This window comes from Triturus cristatus, chromosome 4_2 (assembly GCF_964204655.1).
Source record: "Triturus cristatus chromosome 4_2, aTriCri1.1, whole genome shotgun sequence".
NCBI classification, from domain to species: domain Eukaryota; kingdom Metazoa; phylum Chordata; class Amphibia; order Caudata; family Salamandridae; genus Triturus; species Triturus cristatus.
In genome coordinates this window covers 504,545,540-504,561,269 of record NC_140586.1, presented here as the reverse complement: position 1 = coordinate 504,561,269, position 15,730 = coordinate 504,545,540, and the positions used below count along the sequence as shown (strand labels likewise).

Below are 15,730 nucleotides of genomic sequence, written 5' to 3'. Positions count from 1 at the left end.
CCAAGGAGCAACATTACTCTGGTGCCATTGGGCTTGTTTTATAAACCAGCAAGCCATCATGTCAATACATCAGAGCGTTATGCCAACGTCACCTGTAATTTGTTTGCCAACCAATCTCAAGACTGTCAGCAGTGGTTGCCTCTCCGCTCCTTTGGAACTCTTCCCTCTGGCTCAATAGCTAAGTCTTTCGCCAACTACCCAGTGGGTTTTTGTAGCAGATCTACAACATTTTTCTCTATCCCAATGTATAACAGATTTGATGCTTTTTCTTCAACTGATTCACTTACCAATATAGATAATTCAATGCTTCCCTGGACCCTGTTACCATAGATAATTAAATTCTGCCCCTTAAACGGGAACTCTCGCTAGCCCACCCACAGGCTGTAGACTCTTCTTATTTAGTTGGAACATTGTTAGTCTTAGAGAAAAGGCTAATAACTCTGTTTGGTGGTCACTTATTACTAAATATGATATTGTAAAAGGTTGAAAGGTGTAGAGCAGAGCGTGCACATTGAAAATTGCAATAACTCAGCGACTAGTCGTTTTTCTGGATGCAGGACTTAGTCAACTTTGTAGAAGCATTTTCTAAAAGGTTAGCTCTGACTGCCTACATATGGAGGTCATGGTCGACCCTCTACTATTGATTAAATCTTTGTGTCCAGAAACCTCATTCACTTTCTTAGTTGTGGGTGGTTGTGCAAACAGAATGGGGCGACCATAATGCACTCTTTATTATAGGATTTCTCCCCCTAAATAGGTCCAAACCCACCCCTGCAATTCTACCAGTACAGCACTCTGGTGACAGCCTCAGGTTGATCTGGTGACTTAGCAACCCCTCAGATGCCCTAGCATCCCTTTTGAACCTTCACCAAGGATTGTTGTTTAACTGTTCGTCAGAAAACTCTGGTGATCCTATGTTGCTATGTTGCTATCTTACAATTGCCTAACCTTGGCCATAAAACAGTTTCTTTTAAATCCTACTCAGGCTAACGAAAATTTACAATAGTGGTTCGATAAGTTATGTTTGGTGGCTAATCGCAATTTAAGACGGGTTTTATCTATATTCCCTAGAGTGCAAGTTGATATTTTGGTGTCCCTCTTGGCCTACAAACATGCCCTTAAGAAAAGGAAGGAGGGTCTGCATAAAAATGATTGGGAGCTGCTAGAGGCAGCAGAATGGGTCAATAGCAATATTTTTTTAAATACAGTAAAGAGCTTTTCGACAAGAAACGCATGTGTTAGCTCCATGCTCTATTGTAACATATTGGGGGCGGATTGGGTTACACATTTTACCACCATCTACCATCTAGAAGAGAATGTAGAACTAGGGGGGATATTCTCAAGAATGTGTGATAACTACCGCAAAAGTAGCTTAACGCAACTCTTCACATCGCAGTCTATCGCGGGAAAATAACACTGTGTTAACGTGGTATTCACAACACGGCGGTATCATGCGATAGGCTCACGATAACGCGTCAAATGTCCATGATAAAGTCAACGCGACGCCGTAAAAATGCGAAACACTAATGCAAAAAAAACTGCGAAGAGGCCAATCGCGATACAAAAATCAGCAAAAAACAACCACAGGCCTGCAATTCCCACGCGTCATACGGGAAAAACCACTATAAAAGCAACAAAAAAAACACCAATACCAAATTAAACTGCCTAGCACCATGGATGCACCCGGACCGAGTGCAGAGGACAACCCGAACCCCACAAGCCCCACAGAGGACCAGCCTGGAACCCCAGGGTCAGGTAAGGGCAAGGAGAAGAGGAAGACAGGGTTCATGCCGCAGGAAGACCGGATCATCGTCACGGAGGTGATAGAACACTACCAACAACTGTTCGTCACCTCCACTGCGTCATTGGCAACACAAACGGAAATATAGCAGTCTATCGTCACCAACGTGAATACAGTCGGAGTATCCAGGAGGTCAATTGAGGAGGTCATGAGGCCAAGGAGAAACTCGCTGCCAACAGGAAGGCAGCAAAGGCAACTGGAGGGGGGGGAGTCCTGCACCACAGGAGGAACTGGAAGAGCTGGAGGAAATGGTGAAAACAGTCATCAGTGTGGAAACGGTGCAAGGAGTTGGGGGTCTGGACACAGCACGATATGACCTGACCCAACAGCAACAGGGTGAGTAATGAGCAGGGACTGGGGGGATGGAGAGAGATGGGCACAATGGCATACATGCACAAAAATGAGCAGCACACTGAACAGCCACAATGACTGTGGAACATGTCCCTGATACCCTTGGCACACTGCAGCACACATAGAAACACCAACTAGGCCCCCGACCACATTGTGCACAAATGGATCCCCCTCCATATCACCAATGACACAACCCACCCATGCACATGTGCTGAATCCAGAAAAGCTGCCGTTTTGTGAGGCACACGGGCAATGCAAGTAACACTGCATGACAGATAGCATGGCTGCAGTCACAATATATGACATGTTGCATGAGACGACTTTGAGGTGGCTGAGTGTGGACCACATCCATAAAGGAGCAGGACACACTCGGACACATCCACGTGCACCTACAACCCATGACGTCAAAAACACATTTGCAGACAAACAATGCACAAGAGTACAAAAAACGTACAAGAGCACAAATGAGCCAAGACGCAAACATCCCAGCCGTCGTAAAGCACACAAGTCAAAGGCACACTGACTCAAAGGGATGAGGGGCCGCACAATCAGAGCTGCAGGGGAGACTTGCCAACAATGTAGCACACACACAGCAAGCACAGTACACCAACACTGACAAGAATGTCGCATAAAGTGCAACCCTTACACCACAGGACAGAGAACACAACTGGTGCCGCCCATGCATAGTAACTGGTCAATCACATCTGGCAATGCATGACACTGTGAGATGGCAACGTACGAGTGCAACCTCACATCCGCCATGTAGGCGAAATGTCCACTGTCTCCCATCAAATAGCCAGCTACACCAAAACAGCCAAAATGTACACTGTCATGCAGTCTGAATGTAAACATCTCCAATGCGTGAACATACATGGAACGCACTGTTAACCTGCATCTCCCCGTTACATCGCAGAGGAACAATCAACACTTCCTGCAGAGCAGACCACCATCTCTACAGTGATTATGAAGAGGACACAAGCACATTTGCCCAGACACCCTCCAACAGCTCGTGGACAGCATCTGCACACCACCCCCAGGAGCAGAGCAGCCCAGCTGCATCGCGGTGACACTACATCCTGCACAGACCGCACAGCAGGAAGCAAACACCACCACGGCTGGCTCAAACACCTCCCACTGTCCCCCGGAACACTATGCGACATTCACCTGGACTCCGACATAGACTGCCATATCTGCTCCTGTACCACTGACACAGCAATACGGCTGAGGACTGAACTCCTCCTCGCCAAATTAAGTTTGCATTTCCCCAAGGACTCTGGTTGTGGTTGTCCCACCACTGGGCAACCACATAATGTGGGCTTGAACTGGCCATGTACCCCTCCAGCTCCGACACGCCCCAGAATGTGAATAAAACATTCCAAATCACACAGATGTGTTATGTCTATGTTCAATCACGTGTACATGAATGGATGAATGTTGGGACATTGATTGCCCAAAAAAGGCAAATCCTGATAAACGTCATCAATACCCATGTTTGACCCTGACCCACATGGACCTTTAGATGAATGTGAAGGTGTGAACTAGCTGTGGCCTCATTGCACATGAACAACAATTTTTCAACCCCCAACATAGCCCCATGTCCATGTATTATATGGGGCTGTCTGTGTAAATGTCAGAATCGGTAGCCCGCCTGAAGTAGTGTCCCCCATCGCATGTGGCTACAGAACATCTCTTTGTATGACCTACTCACACACAGTGTGGACACAGTCTGTTTTAATGGATCATATAGATCCATATGGCAAGAAGTTGTACACCATACTCACATTGCTGAAGACACGTAAGAGCACAGGTCTACCAGCAACTATAAAAGACACAATGTCTGGCTCACAGAGGTGGAGCTGTCAATAGGGATTCACCATCTATGTACCAGGGGCAGTCTGTCCCTCCCTGTGTACAGACAATGCTCACTGAGACACATTATTTGACATACAAATCAACACTCATCACAGTTGTACACTGTTGCAGTTGCGTATACTTTATTGGCATGTGCGTGTCAGTACGGGCAAGTAATGGGCCACGACAGGCCGACAAATGCTTGAGACACTTACAGGCAGAATGGAAATGCGTCGAGGTGCAACAAATGGGGAGGCAAAAATGAACACATATCCTTACGTTTGGCAACAGTCTCAGCCCACCTTGCCTTGCTGGTAAAGTCATGTGATGTAAGGCGTCTGCTCATGGCCCCGTGTCAGGGGTCACCACGCACAGCCCATGGTATCTGCATGGAGCTGTACCACCAGGCTGCACCGACTGTGTGCTATGCTGACAGTGAGCAGGGGACAGGGACCAACAAGGTCACATGTCGTGCTACATTGCCATGTGTGTAGTCTCCTTCCAGCAGTATGTCAGATTTAGGAACATGGGCAAACTACACTGTGCAGCTCCGCCCATGGTACAGCCACAGGTGTGTGACAACACGCGTAGGTGCACACACATGCATTCTGAGTCCGAGCGAATGCAGACATGTTCATGGTTGTTCTGGCTCATGGAACCATTCCTCCACGATGCAACACGGTGTTGTGACCTGTGCTCTGGGTGTCAATCAGTTGTGGCAGCGGGAAGGTAGTTACTCGTCCATGAATGCGAGTGCTGCTTCATAGGCAATCGGTTCAGGAGTACGTCGTTCTCAAATTCAAGGAACACCAGGGAGAGCCAATCCATTAACTGGTCCAGACAGATGTGCTCCAACCACGCAGTTGCACCAATCCGCAACACAGCCCAATAGGGGAGCGCCTCGATGTGGTCACTGCACACAAGGAGTTGTGCAATCTCCCATCCACTGCTGTGTGTGGGGTGTGGACACGTTGCTCTGCATTAGTGCAGTTCGTGGTGTGGGAGTCGTAGGAGTCTCGTATGGTATCTCACTCAGGGGGTGCCGGGCGCAATGGAGACCAAGGTCGGAGGTTCGGATGTCCTTCAACCTTGTGTATTGAGACAAAGGAGCTTTCATGCCTAATTTTAGTCTGACTACTGCCTGCATTTCTGAAATGTGATGTGGCCTTCGCGCTGAAATCGTTACCAGGCCTTAGATTTAGGGTGCACCAATTGCGAAACACACGCAACAGTTGGCATGTATGAGCCAAGGGCCCGATTGTCCTTGCGCTCCTTGTTCAGTCTCTGTCTCTCTCTCTCTCTCTCTCTCTCTCTCTCTCTCTCTCTCTCTCTCTCTCTCTCTCTCTCTCTCTCTCCTTCTCTCTCTCTCTGTCCTTTGATGAGTGGCTGACACACCTTCTTATCTTGGATATTGCCTTACAGGCTGTCACTTACAGATTGTCCAGGGATGACTCTTCCAAATAGTTGTTTGAGGAGAACTTTGATTGGGATGGATATTTTGTTTGGACTTTCAATGGTGAATGATTCATTCTGCTTTTTCTGTACTCACATGACTGTTAGTTGCTGTGATTCTGCGGCATCCGGCAGATGATTTTGTTCATGATTTCGTGCTGTTGATGTGCAGTCTCTTGGTCCGGAGGGAGGTGGGGGATGTCCGGGATGGGACCCGGGGAGGGTGGTGCTGGGATGGGTTGCGGTGGCTGTTGCGGCCTGTTGGGGCTCCAAGCTGCATGATCGGTGGCTCCATGGCATCTGTTTTTCTTCAAGTGTGGCTCTGGGCTGTGCTCCCTTGTCTAGTGCCGGGTGTCGTCCAACTTTACACCAGGTTAGAGCAGGTGTTAATTTCCTGCTGCTACCGCGCCTTATCGCATGTTTTGTGTTCCTATCGCAGATCTGGCTGGTTGTTGGGAATGTTGAGGTGTGGTGTTGTCGCGGATTTTTGCACGGGAACGCCTACTCTGCATCTCATTAGCGATAGTTGCCGGGGTAATCCGTGGCAATGTTTTTTGTGTATGCTATCGCTGAAAAACTGGTGATATGGGCTGTTAGTACCAGCTTGTGAATGGGGCAGAAAATGTATCATGACTTAGGCTGTGATAAAGTGTGGATAACTGCCCCACGATGTCTTCCTACAAATAAAGTTATCAAGTTCTTTGTCACTTATTTTATAGTTGTCTGAGTTGGCCACACGTCAGTGCACAGGTGGAAAAGCACCCGGGCCGGATGGGATCCCGATCGATCTACTAAAATGTAACTTAGAGTTGTGGGGCCTGTTGATGATCAACATTTTTAAGAGCTCACTGAACATGCATATTCCCCACTGTTGGTCCCTATCAACCATAGTGCCCATTTTTAAAAAAGGGGATCGTATGGCCCCCAAATGTTACAAACCAATCTCACTCATAGACAGTACAGTTAAAAGTATTGGAAGATCGATTTTTAATCAGTTTGTTGAGTGGGCTGAAGAGCATAACATTCTCTCGCCCTTCCAGTACGGTTTCTGCCAAGGACTAGGAACAATTGAGCAGCGCTTTAATTTAAGCTTAATTATAAATAAATACACCATGGCCAAGCACTGCCCCTTGTATTTTGGGTTTATGGATGGGTCCATGGCCTTCGACTCAGTGAATTGGTCAAAACTGTGGTTAATACTGTTGGAACTTGGGATGGAGGCTTCCCTGGTCAACTTTTGCATTACTTGCATGTTGACTTGAAAACTAAGGTGCGCATCAGCCCGAAAGGTGACATGTTGCCTGAGTTTTGTTTTAAACGTGCAGTGCGCCAAGGGTGCATATTGGCCCCTTTACTTTTTATTATATATTACCTACTGGCAGTCGCCAGTAGGTAGTTATAGTTAGGACCTATTTTCCATAGAAAATCCGCAACATTCTATTTGGAATAACGTTGGCGCCGATGGACAAATCTTCGCGAAATTTTCCAAACTTTTGGCCAGCTCTGGTCCGCTCCTATCCTGAAAATTTCACGGTGATTCGCCAAGCGGGGGCCGAGAAAAAAGGGGGTCCCAAAACACATTTTCCCCATGCATTTTCCCATAGGACCTGTTGACGCAGCTACAGCTCGAACTGCTGAACAGAATTTCACCAAATTTGGCAAAGAGGTAGTCATCAGTCCAGACTCATGCCTTTTGCTTAAATGGTGTAAATCTGTTAAGTAGTTCCTGAGAAAATTAGAGTTAAAAAGATAGATATATCTGGGTGGAGCCTAACCACAAATCTCATTGTGAGATCTGATTGGCTGTCAGTACTTCATCCAAGAAGTGTTGGCAGCCATCTTGGGACCAATATAAATGATAGCACCTCATTAAAAGCATTGCAGTTAATAGATGGTTTTAATATTTTAGTTACATTATAAATCATTTGTTGATGGTACCATACTAATTTTAGGAATTGTGGTGTGTTCTAAGGTGATTTTACCATGTGAAAAAGCCTTCTGCTGTGATATCATGAATCATGTTTGAGAGAAAAATATTTTCTCATGCTTTTCCCACAGAGGTTTATAAGGTGATCTATAAGCTAGACTGAGAGCCTATTTTCTGTAAATTCACATTATCTTTCTCAGTCATGTGAGAATGAAGTCTGAAATTCTCAGTAAAACATGTACATCCAACAAGGGCAGAGACTGTCAGTTGATTCCTTTGTGTTCTACTGCAGCTTCCCAGAGTATTCTAAAGAACAACTAGAGCGCTAACAGTCCTACTTATGACAAACGTATTGCACACCTGAAGCCATCTTGATTGGAATAAAGTGGTAACTCTTAAAACATTTAATTTAAAAAGGAACAAGATGAGGGGGTTCATTTTGCCATAGAAATTATGATTAGTGCTGCAGAAAGAAAAATTAGGGCACATTTTGACTTCTCAAATCCTCTTCTATTTCATAAAAAAATTCTGACAAGCAGACTGAAACTGCACTTTGAATACCAGCAGCAGACTTCCCTGGTGAGCAGTAGCTTTACTACAGTGATCTAATGAGCAACTAGAGTGCCAACATTCAGAATTTATGGCAAATGTGTGACACATCTGAATGTCTTCTTGATGGAACCAAAGTAAAAAACTGAAAGTATTTCCTACTGAGGAGACTACAGTAAATGAGGAAATTTGGAAACTTCATAACAAATAAATCTCCCAAAATGGCCACCAGAGACAAAAGAGCCCAAATGTAGCCCAAATATCACCCAGATGCAGCCCAAGTATAGCTCAATGACAGAATGTCCCAGAGTGTTCTAACGAACAACTAGAGCGCTAACAGTCTTACTTATGACAAAAGTATGGCACACCTGAGGCCATCTTGATTGGAATAAAGTGGTAACTCTTAAAACATTTAATTTACAAAGGAACAAAATGAGGGGGTTCATTTTGCCATAGAAATTATGATTAGTGCTGCAGAAAGAAAAATTAGGGCACATTTTGACTTCTCAAATCCTCTTCTATTTCATAAAAAAATTCTGTCATGCAGACTGAAACATGCACTTTGAATACCAGCAGCAGACTTCCCTGGTGAGCAGCAGCTTTACTACAGTGATCTAATGAGCAACTAGAGTGCTAACATTCAGAATTTATGGCAAATGTGTGACACATCTAAATGCCTTCTTGACGGAACCAAAGTAAAAAACTGAAAGTATTTCCTACTGAGGAGACTGGATTAAATGAGGAAATTAGGAAACTTCATAACAAATAAATCTCCCAAGATGGCCACCAGAGACAAAAGAAACCAAATGTTGCCCAAATATCACCCAGATGTAGCCCAAGTATAGCCCAATGACAGAATATCCCAGAGTGTTCTTAAGAACAACTAGAGAGCTTACTGTCTCACTTATGACAAAAGTATGGCACACCTGAAGCCATCTTTATTGGAATAAACTGGTAACACTTAAAACATTTAATTTAAAAAGAAACACAATGAGGGGGTGCATTTTGCCATAGAAATTATAATTAGTGCTGAAGAAAGAAAAATTAGGGCACATTTTGAGTGACTTCTCAAATCCTCTTCTATTTCATTAAAAAACTCTAATATGCAGAGTGAAACATGCACTTTTAATACCAGCAGCAGACTTACGTGGTGAGCAGTAGCTTTACTACAGTGATCTAATGAGCAACTAGAGTGCTAACATTCAGAATGTATGGCAAATGTGTGACATATCTGAATACCTTCTTGATGGAACTAAAGTAAAAAACTGAAAGTATTTCCTACTGAGGAGACTACAGTAAATGAGGAAATTAGAAAACTTCATAACAAATACATCTCCCAAAATGGCCACCAGAGACAAAAGAGCCCAAATATAGCCCAAATATCACCCAGATGCAGCCCAAGTATAGCTCAATGACAGAATGTCCCAGAGTGTTCTAACGAACAACTAGAGCGCTAACAGTCTTACTTATGACAAACGTATGGCACACCTGAGGCCATCTTGATTGGAATAAAGTGGTAACTCTTAAAACATTTAATTTACAAAGGAACAAAATGAGGGGGTTCATTTTGCCATAGAAATTATGATTAGTGCTGCAGAAAGAAAAATTAGGGCACATTTTGACTTCTCAAATCCTCTTCTATTTCATAAAAAAATTCTGTCATGCAGACTGAAACATGCACTTTGAATACCAGCAGCAGACTTCCCTGGTGAGCAGCAGCTTTACTACAGTGATCTAATGAGCAACTAGAGTGCTAACATTCAGAATTTATGGCAAATGTGTGACACATCTAAATGCCTTCTTGATGGAACCAAAGTAAAAAACTGAAAGTATTTCCTACTGAGGAGACTGGATTAAATGAGGAAATTAGGAAACTTCATAACAAATAAATCTCCCAAGATGGCCACCAGAGACAAAAGAAACCAAATGTAGCCCAAATATCACCCAGATGTAGCCCAAGTATAACCCAATGACAGAATATCCCAGAGTGTTCTTAAGAACAACTAGAGAGCTTACTGTCTTACTTATGACAAAAGTATGGCACACCTGAAGCCATCTTGATTGGAATAAACTGGTAACACTTAAAACATTTAATTTAAAAAGAAACACAATGAGGGGGTGCATTTTGCCATAGAAATTATAATTAGTGCTGAAGAAAGAAAAATTAGGGCACATTTTGAGTGACTTCTCAAATCCTCTTCTATTTCATTAAAAAACTCTAATATGCAGAGTGAAACATGCACTTTTAATACCAGCAGCAGACTTACGTGGTGAGCAGTAGCTTTACTACAGTGATCTAATGAGCAACTAGAGTGCTAACATTCAGAATTTATGGCAAATGTGTGACATATCTGAATACCTTCTTGATGGAACTAAAGTAAAAAACTGAAAGTATTTCCTACTGAGGAGACTACAGTAAATGAGGAAATTTGGAAACTTCATAACAAATAAATCTCCCAAAATGGCCACCAGAGACAAAAGAGCCCAAATGTAGCCCAAATATCACCCAGATGCAGCCCAAGTATAGCTCAATGACAGAATGTCCCAGAGTGTTCTAACGAACAACTAGAGCGCTAACAGTCTTACTTATGACAAAAGTATGGCACACCTGAGGCCATCTTGATTGGAATAAAGTGGTAACTCTTAAAACATTTAATTTACAAAGGAACAAAATGAGGGGGTTCATTTTGCCATAGAAATTATGATTAGTGCTGCAGAAAGAAAAATTAGGGCACATTTTGACTTCTCAAATCCTCTTCTATTTCATAAAAAAATTCTGTCATGCAGACTGAAACATGCACTTTGAATACCAGCAGCAGACTTCCCTGGTGAGCAGCAGCTTTACTACAGTGATCTAATGAGCAACTAGAGTGCTAACATTCAGAATTTATGGCAAATGTGTGACACATCTAAATGCCTTCTTGACGGAACCAAAGTAAAAAACTGAAAGTATTTCCTACTGAGGAGACTGGATTAAATGAGGAAATTAGGAAACTTCATAACAAATAAATCTCCCAAGATGGCCACCAGAGACAAAAGAAACCAAATGTTGCCCAAATATCACCCAGATGTAGCCCAAGTATAGCCCAATGACAGAATATCCCAGAGTGTTCTTAAGAACAACTAGAGAGCTTACTGTCTCACTTATGACAAAAGTATGGCACACCTGAAGCCATCTTTATTGGAATAAACTGGTAACACTTAAAACATTTAATTTAAAAAGAAACACAATGAGGGGGTGCATTTTGCCATAGAAATTATAATTAGTGCTGAAGAAAGAAAAATTAGGGCACATTTTGAGTGACTTCTCAAATCCTCTTCTATTTCATTAAAAAACTCTAATATGCAGAGTGAAACATGCACTTTTAATACCAGCAGCAGACTTACGTGGTGAGCAGTAGCTTTACTACAGTGATCTAATGAGCAACTAGAGTGCTAACATTCAGAATGTATGGCAAATGTGTGACATATCTGAATACCTTCTTGATGGAACTAAAGTAAAAAACTGAAAGTATTTCCTACTGAGGAGACTACAGTAAATGAGGAAATTAGAAAACTTCATAACAAATACATCTCCCAAAATGGCCACCAGAGACAAAAGAGCCCAAATATAGCCCAAATATCACCCAGATGCAGCCCAAGTATAGCTCAATGACAGAATGTCCCAGAGTGTTCTAACGAACAACTAGAGCGCTAACAGTCTTACTTATGACAAACGTATGGCACACCTGAGGCCATCTTGATTGGAATAAAGTGGTAACTCTTAAAACATTTAATTTACAAAGGAACAAAATGAGGGGGTTCATTTTGCCATAGAAATTATGATTAGTGCTGCAGAAAGAAAAATTAGGGCACATTTTGACTTCTCAAATCCTCTTCTATTTCATAAAAAAATTCTGTCATGCAGACTGAAACATGCACTTTGAATACCAGCAGCAGACTTCCCTGGTGAGCAGCAGCTTTACTACAGTGATCTAATGAGCAACTAGAGTGCTAACATTCAGAATTTATGGCAAATGTGTGACACATCTGAATGTCTTCTTGATGGAACCAAAGTAAAAAACTGAAAGTATTTCCTACTGAGGAGACTACAGTAAATGAGGAAATTTGGAAACTTCATAACAAATAAATCTCCCAAAATGGCCACCAGAGACAAAAGAGCCCAAATGTAGCCCAAATATCACCCAGATGCAGCCCAAGTATAGCTCAATGACAGAATGTCCCAGAGTGTTCTAACGAACAACTAGAGCGCTAACAGTCTTACTTATGACAAAAGTATGGCACACCTGAGGCCATCTTGATTGGAATAAAGTGGTAACTCTTAAAACATTTAATTTACAAAGGAACAAAATGAGGGGGTTCATTTTGCCATAGAAATTATGATTAGTGCTGCAGAAAGAAAAATTAGGGCACATTTTGACTTCTCAAATCCTCTTCTATTTCATAAAAAAATTCTGTCATGCAGACTGAAACATGCACTTTGAATACCAGCAGCAGACTTCCCTGGTGAGCAGCAGCTTTACTACAGTGATCTAATGAGCAACTAGAGTGCTAACATTCAGAATTTATGGCAAATGTGTGACACATCTAAATGCCTTCTTGACGGAACCAAAGTAAAAAACTGAAAGTATTTCCTACTGAGGAGACTGGATTAAATGAGGAAATTAGGAAACTTCATAACAAATAAATCTCCCAAGATGGCCACCAGAGACAAAAGAAACCAAATGTAGCCCAAATATCACCCAGATGTAGCCCAAGTATAACCCAATGACAGAATATCCCAGAGTGTTCTTAAGAACAACTAGAGAGCTTACTGTCTTACTTATGACAAAAGTATGGCACACCTGAAGCCATCTTGATTGGAATAAACTGGTAACACTTAAAACATTTAATTTAAAAAGAAACACAATGAGGGGGTGCATTTTGCCATAGAAATTATAATTAGTGCTGAAGAAAGAAAAATTAGGGCACATTTTGAGTGACTTCTCAAATCCTCTTCTATTTCATTAAAAAACTCTAATATGCAGAGTGAAACATGCACTTTTAATACCAGCAGCAGACTTACGTGGTGAGCAGTAGCTTTACTACAGTGATCTAATGAGCAACTAGAGTGCTAACATTCAGAATTTATGGCAAATGTGTGACATATCTGAATACCTTCTTGATGGAACTAAAGTAAAAAACTGAAAGTATTTCCTACTGAGGAGACTACAGTAAATGAGGAAATTAGGAAACTTCATAACAAATACATCTCCCAAAATGGCCACCAGAGACAAAAGAGCCCAAATATAGCCCAAATATCACCCACATGCAGCCCAAGTATAGCTCAATGACAGAATGTCCCAGAGTGTTCTAACGAACAACTAGAGCGCTAACAGTCTTATTTATGACAAAAGTATGGCACACCTGAAGCCATCTTGATTGAAATAAAGTGGTAACACTTAAAACATTTAATTTACAAAGGAACAAAATGAGGGGGTTCATTTTGCCATAGAAATTATGATTAGTGCTACAGAAAGAAAAATTAGGGCACATTTTGAGTGACTTCTCAAATCCTCTTCTATTTCATTAAAAAACTCTAATATGCAGAGTGAAACATGCACTTTTAATACCAGCAGCAGACTTCCGTGGTGAGCAGTAGCTTTACTACAGTGATCTAATAAGCAACTAGAGTGCTAACATTCAGAATTTATGGCAAATGTGTGACATATCTGAATACCTTCTTGATGGAACCAAAGTAAAAAACTGAAAGTATTTCCTACTGAGGAGACTGGAGTAAATGAGGAAATTAGGAAACTTCATGACAAATAAATCTCCCAAAATGGCCACCAGAGACAAAAGAGCCCAAATGTAGCCCAAATATCACCCACATGCAGCCCAAGTATAGCTCAATGACAGAATGTCCCAGAGTTTTCTAACGAACAACTAGAGCGCTAACAGTCTTACTTATGACAAAAGTATGGCACACCTGAAGCCATCTTGATTGGAATAAAGTGGTAACACTTAAAACATTTAATTTACAAAGGAACAAAATGAGGGGGTTCATTTTGCCATAGAAATTATGATTAGTGCTGCAGAAAGAAAAATTATGGCACATTTTGACTTCTCAAATCCTCTTCTATTTCATAAAAAAATTCTGTCATGCAGACTGAAACATGCACTTTGAATACCAGCAGCAGACTTCCCTGGTGGGCAGCAGTTTTACTACAGTGATCTAATGAGCAACTAGAGTGCTAACATTCAGAATTTATGGCAAATGTGTGACACATCTGAATGCCTTCTTGATGGAACCAAAGTAAAAAACTGAAAGTATTTCCTACTGAGGAGACTGGAGTAAATGAGGAAATTAGGAAACTTCATTAAAAATAAATCTCCCAAGATGGCCACCAGAGACAAAAGAGACCAAAAGTAGCCCAAATATCACCCAGATGTAGCCCAAGTATAGCCCAATGACAGAATGTCCCAGAGTGTTCTTAAGAACAACTAGAGCGCTTACTGTCTTACTTATGACAAAAGTATGGCACACCTGAAGCAATCTTTATTGGAATAAACAGGTAACACTTAAAACATTTAATTTAAAAAGAAACACAATGAGGGGATGCATTTTGCCATAGAAATTATGATTAGTGCTGAAGAAAGAAAAATTACTGCACATTTTGAGTGACTTCTCAAATCCTCTTCTATTTCATTAAAAAAACTCTAATATGCAGACTGAAACATGCACTTTTAATACCAGCAGCAGACTTCCGTGGTGAGCAGTAGCTTTACTACTGTGATGGAATCAAAGTAAAAAACTGAAAGCATTTCCTTCTGAGGAGACTGCAGTAAATGAGGAAATTGGGAAACTTCATATCCCAAGATGGCCACCAGAGACAAAAGAGCCCAAATGCAGCACAAATGTCACCCAGATGTAGCCCAGATGTAGCCCAATGACAGAAGTGTGCAAAACACATATTTATTGTGTATTTTCAGTTTTATATAGTGCAGACTTGTCAGGTATTGGAGTGCTTTACATGAGCATTGGTTACATCACACAAGATCAAATTAATTTTGGGTGTAGACATGGGGAGATTAAGTGATTTGACCAGAATCACAGAATGTTGAGATAACAAATAATTTAAAAGTTCTTTGTCGCTATTTGAAAACTCAGAAAATATGTCCTCATTTTAGTTTTTTAGAGCACTAACCATGATTTTGATGCAAATAGGACCCTCTCATATATGTAGTTTCTAATGGAAATACTCTAGGTATTACAGTTTTGATTACATCAAGATGACGTCAGGAATTCCACACTTTTGTAATAAATATAGAATGTTCGCAATCTAGTTGTTCATTGGGATACTGTTGAGAAGATAATTCCCCTTCAATCCTGAGGGACCCTGGGGGCCAACAAGCCCACCAGGTGCTTCCAGTAAGCGCCACTGTGCTGCATTGCAGAGAGGTGGTCTAGGCCGTGCCCCTTTTTACATCTCTCTGCAACGCAGCTCTGTGGCGCTTACTGGAGGTACCTAGTCGTCTAGTTGGACCCTAGGGACCCTCAGGATTCAAGGGGACTTAATCTCCCAACTTAAAACGGCCACAGGGCATGTTTACACAGTGGGGAAGGGAGGGGACGGGGCCTGAGGTGACGTGTGCAAACTCGACCTGTGGCGCGTTTTAAGAGGTAGTTTTAATCCCCTGCCCTGTTATATACTAGGGGCTTACAGAGGAGGTCATGCTAATCACAGGGGGACCCCAACGCATAGTGTTCCCTAGTGTATGTAGGTGTTTTCACTGTATTCTGAGTTTCTTTTAACATA

The 15,730-nt window shown here is 42.1% G+C and overlaps 1 protein-coding gene across 3 annotated transcripts in view; it reads right to left on the bottom strand.

The window, feature by feature from the left end:
* Positions 1-15,730, bottom strand: part of LOC146834618 (vitellogenin-A2-like) — a 512,107-nt gene that overhangs the window by 20,697 nt on the left and 475,680 nt on the right. The gene's annotated exons all lie outside the window — the stretch shown is intronic.